This window comes from Triticum dicoccoides, chromosome 6A (genome assembly GCF_002162155.2).
Source record: "Triticum dicoccoides isolate Atlit2015 ecotype Zavitan chromosome 6A, WEW_v2.0, whole genome shotgun sequence".
Classification (NCBI taxonomy): domain Eukaryota; kingdom Viridiplantae; phylum Streptophyta; class Magnoliopsida; order Poales; family Poaceae; genus Triticum; species Triticum dicoccoides.
In genome coordinates, this window is record NC_041390.1 from 284,734,778 (window position 1) to 284,746,652 (window position 11,875).

An 11,875-nucleotide genomic window follows, 5' to 3' on the forward strand; every position below is an offset into this window, starting at 1 on the left:
TTGGACTCCATTTGGTATTGATCTTCTATGAAGTAAAAAACAAGGAAAACCAAGAACTGACACTCGGCACTATGTCAATAGGTTAGTCCCAAAAAACGATATAAAATTGTGATAAAATAATTGTAAAACATCCTAGAATGATAATATAACAACATAGAACAAGAAAAAATTATTGATACGTTGGAGACGTATCACGCCCTCGTTGGACACCGGTCACCAGGTTTTAGTCGAATGTAAGGACAAGAAGATGAAGATCCTACCCTGGGTGTAGCCCACGTGGGGGGAAGCGGCAGCGACAGCATGGAAACGGAAATTCGCAGCTTGCAAGAGCAGCATGCGCAACTGGCAGGTACATCACATCCCTGATTATATCTAATTCAACTGTTCAATTTTTGGCAATAGTTAAACCTGATGGTGATGTAAAATTGCTTGTATGTAGGGAATCTATCAGAAAATGAAACCAATTTTTTCTTATTTTGTAACTCCCCAAATCAATACTGAACTGACTAAACCTCATGTGTCTAATCAAGTTTCCAGTGCAAACATACAAGCTCATGTTGTTCTTGAGCCTGAAGTGTCTACTGAACAGAATTCTAATGAAGGATTTGATGCAAACATTTCACATGCTCTTGGTACTAAACATATGATGTATAATGAGGGATGTAACGCTAGCATTTTGCAAGCTCCCATTGAAGGATTTCATATAATGATGATCTGCTATGTTGAGAGAGAGATATATATATTTGCTCGAATTGATGACAAGCAAATTATAGTACGTTTTTATGGCGTAAGGAAATGTCGAGACCATCTACCACAACATCCCCGTATCATGACAACCTAGCATAAAACCTTTTCTTATCTATTGTTTCAAACTATTGGCATGCTTGTGAACGATAGATATATTGATATGTAGTTTGTGCACTGGTTATTGGTGCCAATTAGACTTGGATATTTTGGGCCAGAGAATGAATAATTCAAGCAACTATAGTCCATGTTAGTAATACTTGTCCACCATGTTGTATTTTGTGTTTTTGGTGCTTACATCATCTAGTTGTTCATAATCTGGAACTACTTTGGCTTATTAGCTGGTTTTCAAAAGTGCATGTAGCTTCACATTTATCAAGTTATGTTGATTTCTGGAGTGCAAGTGCCTTGGTATTTTTTAAGTTAAATTTTTGCTCCTGGTAACTTGAGTTACAGGATCCGCCATTGAACACAAATCATACACGCAGGCTAATATGAATTAAATGAAATGCATGGACTTATGCTAGCTCATTGTATAGGCTCACTGCAACTCTGCTTGCGCTTGGGATGTTCCCTGTAGAAGTGCATGTTACTACTTGCTTGTATGTGCAGGCCGTGTGCCCCTTCTATCCCCCTCTGTATTTTTGGCATGGAGAATGGTTGATCAAATGAGAGGAATCGACCTTGCTATTGTACCGGGGGATAGCTACTTACAAGGTTATACGAGTGTGTAGGATGTGTACCAGATCCCGTAGCGCCATCATGCTTCACTAAAAAATGGTTTTGCTTGTTTTAGATGATAGCTCCGGAAGAAATAAGAGTTAAAGTCAGAGTTGCATAGGTGTGTAATCTAAGAAAGCTGTAAAAGGATATCCAAACATCGTTGGTATGGTGCACAGCGGAGTGATATGTCGATACCTAGTTTGGGTCGGCATTTGGGCATACTCACCTAGAGTGCGGTCACGTTAGAGCTGTTGGGGGTGATGCGCTGCTGTGGGCTGGCCAACTATGGATGCAGATCTTGAGCGGCAGCGGACCGCTACAGTGCGGTAGACGAGGCCGTTCGTGAAGCACCAATGGCCTCGGAGGTGGAGGTGCGATGATGCGCTTGGTGAAATAGCCCCCGTGAGGTGGCAGACGGTGTCGGTGAAGCATGCCTGATGCGTTGGAAGGCGATGTCTGTGATGCACATGGGCTGCAACGGCCGATGTTGCCGGTGGATCACCCGGTGCGGTGGACGAGGGGTCGATGAGGTAGCTCTGGTGCGGTGGTGAAGCGCAACCGTTGTCTTCAAAGTCGTCATCGTCAAGTAGATAGGTGGGAAAAGAGACGAGACGAGGGGCGATTCAAATTTTTCTTGGGTGGTACCAAATTAGGGATTTTAGCGCTCTGGGTGTGGAAGGGGACGGGGAGAAGGGAGATTTTGCAGGGATAGAATTGGGGCCACCAGATATTTCAATCTAAAACGTGTAGGCGCGAAGTTTTTTTGTCAGCATTTTTTTGGGAGCGGGGGCTCGGTGCTAGCGTTCGTACGACACACGACACCACTACACGACCCTGGTCTTCCTGGTGCGCCTACATTTGAGAATGCAAATGAATCATTTTTCATTGGCAAAAGAATCTATAAGTATTGTCATATCGTGTTTCTCTTGCAAATAATAGTCCTCCAAAACGAGATACTAGAAATTAATTAATGAGGAGTTCTTTGATTCAGGGTGTGTTTGTCACATAGTGATCTCCAATTCTAACATTGATTTCACATTTCATGGTATCCATGCTATGTTTTGGAATGCAAATTCATATGTATAATGTAGCGACCCGACCTCAAACTGTCAAGCCTCTGTGTATCTGTGTCATCCCTGGATCAGTATGGTGGCACACACAGTACATCGATGTACATATCAAAGTGCAATCACATGTTTAAATAACGTAAAACTGGTACATACCTCTTAAGTCTCAGCGGAAACAATAGACGGGTGTGGAGTCCCATCAACGCCAACGACAAGTTGAGTGTAGACCATAACCTACAACGTAACTCCTACTCATCGTAGAAATTCCTGCAACATAAGACGTTGCAGCCTTGTAGGTCAGTACATTGAATGTACTGGGAAGTAACATCATAAGAATAATAAACCTATTTGTACATGCAATTTGGCTGGTGGAAAGCTCTAAGTTTAGCTTTTGCATAAAGCTAGTTTTTCCCTAGAATAAAAGATATTATTCTACCACTACAATATATCAGAGGATGAGTTGGCAAAGCAAACTCAATCCATTCCCAAAGTTTCATTTAAAACCCAACTGTTTGAATTAAGAGTCATGAGCTCCCAACATTTCCACTACTAGATGCTCAAGTTGTCCGTAATCGGGGACATGGGTAATCGGTTAGGTTTTAACACTCTGCAGAGGTTTGCGCAATTTTCCCCACAAGAATCGATCGCCTCCCTTGAAGTTCTCTCACTGCCTGGCGTTTGAGAACAGGATGACTGAGACATAGTCTTTCGAAAGTATTCCCCCTTAACCCACGGATAGGACGGTACACCTACTCATTATACATCTGCTAGCCTATCCCAGAAGTGGTCATACTATCTATACAACTAAGCCAGAGCCCATATTGGCTTGTGTCTACACACGTAAGCTTCTAGACATGAAAATACGTTTGATCCCTTTGATCCTGGGCTGACGGACCACTAGTGGTGCACCACCATGGATTTCCCATGCGTGACCCACTAACTTTGCCACCATTCAAACCAATTTCTGCCCAGGTAGTTCATTTAAGTCTTGGTCCTGATTACTACTTTGTCACCCAAGTCTCGCCATGAACACTTCCCAATCCACGTCTACATTTCCGAGGCAGAAATAAACTTACACGGTGGTGACAAGGTTGTATGGTGCAGACCTACCTCAAATGAACTACTAGGTAAACGCATAGCCATCTGGCATAAGATTCCTACCATGCAATCCTACCGCAAAGTACTAAGTGCATAAATAAAACATAGGTAATTGGAAGAATGGTCAAATGTGAACTTGCCTGGTAATAGTTGATGAAGATTTTATCGCTCTCAGAATTTACTTAATAGAACTATTCGTCACACTTCGATGAAGATCTATATATAGTCAAACATTGTACTCACATAAGCAATCATTTCAGAGAACCAAATAACACACAACATGACAAAACTCAGAAAAATCCTTTAAGTGCAAAACAACATAGGGCATGGGTGCCAAAATTTGTGACGTGGACCATAGTGCATACTAGGCATACGAGTGAAAATTTCATGGACATATCCTAAGTGTGTGAAAATTATCGTGAGGTTGGTCCAAGTGGTAGGGTTTGGCTATGGTGATGAAACACAAAAAGAATCAACTTAATCGGAGCTACAATTTAGGAGATATGGCCAGTTGAAGTTTGAATTCAAATCTGAACAATGTTCAAATTTGAATATGACAAAAGTTTACAAATATGATATCACTGGATAGATCTAAACATGAAGAAGAATTTTCCGCTGGTTTCATCGAATTTGGATCTACGGTTGAAAAGTTGTGACTAATCTAAGTTTAGGGGCTAATCTGCTAATTTCACGGACTAAATGGTGCTGGGCTGACTCGGTGCGCTGGCTGGCTCCTGGGCCGAAGGCCGTGGGCCGGCTGGCTGGTGCGCGCGCGCGCGCGTGTGTTTTTTATAGAAAGAAGAACTGCAATAGAGGAATATAATTAAATAAAAATTACATAGGCAAATTATATACCAAAATGTTCATAAAAATACCAAGAATGAGATGAACTATTTTTCAAGTTCCAATAAATTCCTCAAAAATTCATAAAAGTCAAATGGTCCTAATGTTGCGTTTAAAATCAATAAAAACATTTTGAAAATATGAAAATGATTTCAAATTTGTTTTCTCCTAATTTTGTATTGAAGGGAATCATTTTACCCTTATTTACTTTTATTTATTTTTAGGAGAAAAACAATTTGAATAGAAACCCAAATAACTCCCAATTGGATTTGACTTTGAATATCAAACCAATTTCAAATGGAAAATGAGTTTCAAATAACTTCAAAGTGACTTCCAAATTATTCCTTTCAAACTTCCAACTCTCTTTCTTCGAATTTGAAGAAGTTATTTTATCTTCCCTCGTGAACTCATTGAGTTGCTTTAAGTTTCTATGTTTGAAATATTTCAAATGGAATTTAAATCATTTTCAAACCCCTTTTCATTTCTTTAATGGAAGAAGTCATATTATCTTCACTCTAGGGTTTTGTAATGAAATGAATTTGAATTCATGGAGATAAGAAACAAGGATGAAAGTTTGGGAAAGTCCTTTTATTCCCTCTCATTCGACTTTCAAAAACATTCAATTTCCACTCAATTTCACACAATCATTCACACAACAATCAAACAGACAACCATGATTATTTATTTAATATAACAATCCAAAATTTAGAATTTTGGGATGTTACAATCTACCACCCTTAAAATGAATCTCGTCCTCGAGATACGGAGAGGCTAGAAAGAAGGTTAGGTTTGGGTGGTCTCCTTGGAAATCCATTCATCAACACAAGGTATGGGGTGCTACCACCCTTGGAAGCATGGTTACGGCTCCAACAAAACTCATGTACTCCATCCTTTGCGTTGACGATGTTGTTCTTCTCATATTCTACGGTATAGCTCCCTCGCTGGTGCTCTTCCGGTAAGGGCAAAACCTTTTGTTTCTCAAAATCTTGAGTACTTTAATACAAATAAGATCCTCCCGAGACTGGGTCTTCTTAGATGACACATCTATCACCAATGCTAGACAACTATCAAAATCTCATGGTGGTCAACAATTTCTGGTTCCTCCTACATGAAATGGGTCTCGGTTGAATCACCGTATAGCCTATGTTTGGCAACGGGCGCATGTACATGGTTTCCATCGTCCTGCCATTCTAAGGCTTTTGGTTGTCGAGTCGACACTCTTCTAGGTTTTTAAGGCTCTCTGATTTTCCATCAACATATGATAGTTCATGATAGAAGTCTCCGGTATGGGGGCTGATGTCTACTATGCAACTTTATTCTTGTAGACACGTGTTGGGCCTCCAAGCACAGAGTTCTGTAGGATAGTAGCAATTTTCCCTCAAGTGGATGACCTAAGGTTTATCAATCTGTGAGAGGTGTAGGATGAAGATGGTCTCTCTCTCAAACGCCCCTGCAATCAAATACAAGAAATCTCTTGCATCCCCAACACACCCAATAGAATGGCAAATTGTATAGGTGCACTAGTTCGGTGAAGAGATGGTGATAAAAGTGTAATATGGATGGTAGAAATATATTTTTATAATCTTAATAAGTAAAAACAGCAAGGTAGAAAATAGTAAACGGGCACAAAAACGGTATTGCAATGCTTGAAAATGAGGCCTAGGGTCCGTACTTTCGCTAGTGCAATCTCCCAACAATGCTAATATAACTGGATCATATAACCATCCCTCAACGTGCGATGAAGAATCACTCCAAAGTTCCTATCTAGCGGAGAACATAAGAATAAATTGTTTGTAGGGTACGAAACCACCTCAAAGCTATGTTTTCCGTTCAATATATTCAAGAGTTCGTACTAAAATAACGCAAAGCTATTCTTTCCGTTTGTTCTATCCTAGAGTTCGTACAAAAATAACACCAAAGCAAATTCATATTCATAATACTCAATCCAACACAAAGAACTTCAAAGAGCGCCCCAAGAGGAGAAACAAAGACAAGAACGTGCATCAACGCCTATGCATAGATTACCCCAATGTCACCTCGGGAATCCGCGAGTTGAGTGCCAAAACATATATCAAGTGAATCAGTACGATACCCCATTGTCACCACGAGTATTCAATTGCAGGACATATATCAAGTGTTCTCAAATCCATAAAAGTATTCAATCTGATAACAACGAAATCTCAAAGGGGAAAACTCAATTCATCACACCAAGATAGAGAGGGGAAAACACCATATGATCTGACTATATTAACAAAGCCCGCGATACATCAAGATCGTGACATCTCAAGAACACAAGAGAGAGAGAGATTAAACACATAGCCATGGTACAAACCCTCAGCCCCGAGGGTGGACTACTCCCTCCTCATCGTGGTGGCCGCCGGGATGATGAATATGGCCATCGGAGATGATTCCCCCCTCTGGGACAGCGCCAGAAAGGGTCTAGATTGGCTTTCGATGGCTACAGAGCCTTTCGGCGGCGGAACTTCTAATCTAGGTTAATTTCTGATGGGTTCTTTATTTATAGGATTTTTTGGTGTCGGTTTCATGCGAAGATGGGCCTCAAGGTGAGCACAACACACCGGGGAAAGCCAGGCCCACCAGGCGCGCCCTGGTGGGTTGTGCCCTCCTCGTGGCTCTTCTGGCCCTCCCACGAAGCTTCGGGGGTCTCTTTTGTTCCAGAAAGATAGTCAAAAAATTTCATCTCATTTGGAGAACTTTCATTTCTGCACAAAAGACAACACAACGGTGGTTCTGCTGAAAATAGTGTCAGTCCGGGTTAGTTCCATGCAAATTATACCAAAACCATATAGAATTGTTGTAAAAATGGGATGAATACTTCATAAATTATAGATATGTTGGAGACGTATCAAGGGCCAATCCATCTTGTACTTGAATCATTACCGCATACGCAGATAGTGAATCACGTATTCTAACACTTGGGTATCCTCACAAGCATCGCAGAACTTCTCTTCTCCACGATCTGGATTCGGGTAAATCCGTATGTCCTTCAAGCCAAACAAAACCCCTATCGTTTCTTCACAACTCTCGGGTTTACTTAACCTCCTAGGAAACATCTGCTGATGAAATCACTGCTTCTTTCATAATTCTTCCTACAACAAGGTTGTGCTTGTTCCTTTTAAATCCTGGGTCTTGTAGGTTATGGCCCACTTCAAACTTGTATATCTTTAACACATCCTAGGAGTTACTATTGTTCCATATTCCAACATTACATCTCCTTTAAATCCAATAGTACTTCATTCCTTCATACACTTGGGGTAACCATCATAACTAAAACAAAACTCCGACTTATTTTGTCTGAACTCCACCTATGGAACAACATTTTCCTTTCCATTGGTCTAGTGTTCACACAGGGTTTTACCATTAAAACAAAATGTACTTGTTCATTCATAATTCATATTCTCTTCATATCGAATCCTTTATTACATCCTTCACCACTACTCAAAACTCAAATTTCAAAAGTACTTTATTACTAATGTTGCCATCCACATAGTTTGGTATGGTCAAGCATTACTTCCATCTTTATTCATTTGCCCTACTTGAAGATGCTTTAGTCCCACAGGAACTATGTAATGTGGTCCTTGAAATCATTGACCTTTTTATTCATCATGGTGGCCATGAGCTTCATCTCCATCATCTCTGCATGCACCTCTCTCAGGTATTCCTTAGTGTGACGGAGTCTTGCTTCAAGTATTTCTCCAATCTGACGTATGGCTTCCATAGCAGCTTCACAAACAAAGTCGAAGAATGTTGTTCGTGGTACTCGAGAGATGAATAAGTATTGACCCATAGTCTTTAGGCAAACTCCCTTCACACGGTGGAGGTGTGCCTCCATGTACCAAAGTTCAACTCCATTCTCCATGAAAGGATAACCTTTGTAGACTGCATCTCCTTTAAGATGAATATGCTTCATCATGTCCTTCGGGATCTTTGGGAAACCCTGATCACTAGTCAGGGTCATGATTGTTTCCGGGCCCTTGAGAAAAGAATCGTAAAGGGTTGTCATCTGCAGGTATAAGATAGAAGGGAACTCAGGATAATGTATGTATTTCCTTGGGTGAAATGTGGTTGTTTTCTGGGAAAAGTTTGGGGTCAGCTCGTCCATGGGTTCAAGTCTTAGTCTGGGTTGCGAGAGAGGCACTCACAATCAACAAGAATTCATAACATTTCACCTGAGATTCCAACCACATTCACTTTTATTGCTTCATGAGCTATTACAATTTCCATTTCATAACTTGATACGTCTCCAACTTATCTACTTTTTCTCACGCTTTTCCTCTTGTTTTGGACTCTAATTTGCATGATTTGAATGAAACTAACCCCGGACTAACGATGTTTTCAGCAGAACTACCATGGTGTTGTTTTTGTGCAGAAATAAAAGTTCTTAGAATGGAACGAAACTTTGCGAGGAATTTTTATATAATATATAAGAATTTCTGGAGCCAAGACCTACCGGAGAGGGGCCCCTAGGTGGGCACAACCCACCAGGGCGTGCCCCCCTCTCCTGGCGCGCCCAGGTGGGTTGTACCCACCTGGTGGCCCCGCAGACCTCAACCCTGACAGTATAAATTCCTATTTTTGGAGGAAAAAATCAGGGAGAAAGAATTATCGCGATCCACGAGACGCAGCCGCTGACAAGCCCTATTCTTCCTCGGGAGGGAAGATCTGGAGTCTGTTTGGGGATCCGGAGAGGGGGATCTTCGTTCTTCGTCATCACCAACCCTTCTCCATCACCAACCCTTCTCCATCACCAATTCCATGATGCTCTCCACCGGGAGTGAGTAATTCCTTCATAGGCTCGCTGGTCGGTGAGGAGTTGGATGAGATTCATCATGTAATCGAGTTAGCTTTGTTAGGGCATGACCCCTAGTATCTACTATGTTCTTAGATTGATGTTGCTATGACTTTGCTATGCTTAATGCTTGTCACTTAGGGCCCGGGAGCCATGATTTCAGATCTGAACCGTTTATGTTATCATCATTATTTCCATGTTCTAGATCCGATCTTGCAAGTTATAGTCACCTACTACGTGTTATGATTCAGCAACCTCGGAGTGACAACAACCTATACTTGTGGGTTATCAAAACCTTTTTCTGGCGCCGTTGCCGGGGAGCATAGCTATATTTGTTGAGTCACTTGGGATTATTATCATATTATCTCTATGATGAATCTGAAGGATCCAAAGACTAAGATATTTCCCTCAAGGACGAGGGGAGGTAAGGAACTGCCATCCAGTTATGCTTTAGATTCACCTTCTGTTATGAGTAAACTTGCAACACCACCACATGCTATTAATTCTAATATGTCGCAAGTTATTGATAATGCTACTTCTACTATAAATGATGCTTATGATGATGCTAGTACCTTTCTTGATAATGATGATGTGCCACTTGGTGAATTTCTTAAAAACAAATTGCTAGAGTTATAAAACATGATGTTGTTGAATCTGATGACGAGCTTGAAACTGAATCTCCCGAAACACGTACTAGAACTAGATTTCCTATATATGGATTGCCTAAGGTACCGGAAGGTTATGTTATGAGTGAAGAAACAACTAGAGGTATTCTTGCTTGCAATGATAGAGATGATCTAGAGAAATTATTACACAAGTATAAAGAAAAAATCTCTAAATGCTAGAATGAAGTGTGATCCTAAGTTTGCTACTTCACCTATCTTTATTGATGATAAGGATTATGAATAATCTGTCGACCCAGAGTTAATTACTCTGGTTGAATCTAATCCTTTCCATGGTTATGAAACTGAAACTGTTGTGGCACATCTTACTAAGTTGAGTGACATAGCCACCCTTTTTACTCATGATGAGAAAACTCGCTATTACTTTATTTTCAAATTATTTCCTTTCTCATTAAAGGGTGATGCTAAATCTTGGTACAATACTCTTGCTCCTGGTTGTGTGCGTAGTCCCCAAGATATGATTTATTACTTCTTTGGAAAAAATCATGCTCATATGAAACAAGCTGCTTTACAGGAAATATTTAACTTTGTGCAAACTAAATATGAGAGTCTCCCACAAGCTTGGGGGAGGCTTTGCCAGTTACTTAATGCTTTGCCTGATCATCCTCTTAAGAAAAATGAAATACTGATATCTTCTACAGTGGACTAACCGATGCTTCTATGGACTTCCTAGATAGTTGTGCTGGTTGTGTTTTCAGGGAACGAACTGTTGGACAAGCTGAAGAACTATTGAACAACATATTGAAAAACTATGATGATTGAAAAACTATGAAAATCTATGAAGGAAAAATGTATTAAAGCTGAGGATGTTAAAAATTTACCTCCTATGGAAGAAATACATGGGCTTAATACACCACCAATGCCTAAGGTGGTAGAGGTAAATTCTCTTATGAAGTTTAATGATAATGATAATCCTCACAATATGCATCCTCGCTGATGCCTTTATGAGTTTGAAAACTACATTAGAAAACAAGATCACTTCAATGCAAATGTTATGAAACAATTGAAATATAATTCTGATATGATTGCTCGCTTGAGTGAATTGGTATCTAAAATATCAAATGATGTTACAGGTGTTGGAAAGCATGCTTCTATGGTTCAAACTCAGTTAGAACAAGTTGCTAAATCTCAAATAGAATTACTTGATGAAATGAACAATAATATGCATGACTTTGTTGTTAGAGTTGCATCAAGAGGAGGTAAAATGACTCAGGAACCACTTTATCCTGAGGGACACCCTAAAAGAATTGAACAAGATTCACAAAGAGCTAACACTAGTGCACCTAGTTATTCTAAAAAGAAGAAGAAAAAGAAAATGATAGGACTTCACATGCTCCTAGTGAACCTGAAATAGAAAAACCTCCTGATAATGATACTGAAATTTCTATCTCTGATGCTGAAACTCAATCTGGTGAGGAACACTCGCCAAGTGACAATGAAAAAGATAATGTTGAGGTTCATAAAGACTCTCAACCAACCAATGAAAAAGAACCAGAAAATGATGTTTAGATAGAACCACCTGTTGATCTTGATAACCCACAAGCTAAAAATAAAAGATATGACAAAAGAGACATTGTTGCTAGGAAACTATGACGCCCGGATAATTAGGCTACAGTAATCCCCTGTTAACGATGCCACGTCACTTTGATTACTGTTAGTAATCTCGTGTTAGTTCGAAACTGATTCAAATTCAAATTCAAAATCAACCAAAGAATAAAAACTTTTCAAAATTTAAGACAAAATGTTCGGGGTGAGCAAATAAATGCCTAGGAATTTATGGTGTGGGATCCATGCCTTTATAAAAGACCTAGATACTTAAAATGAATCAAAACAGAAAAGAAAATAAATAAAGAAAAGATAATACAAAAAAAACAGAAAACAAACCTAAAAAAAGGAAGAAAGACCCC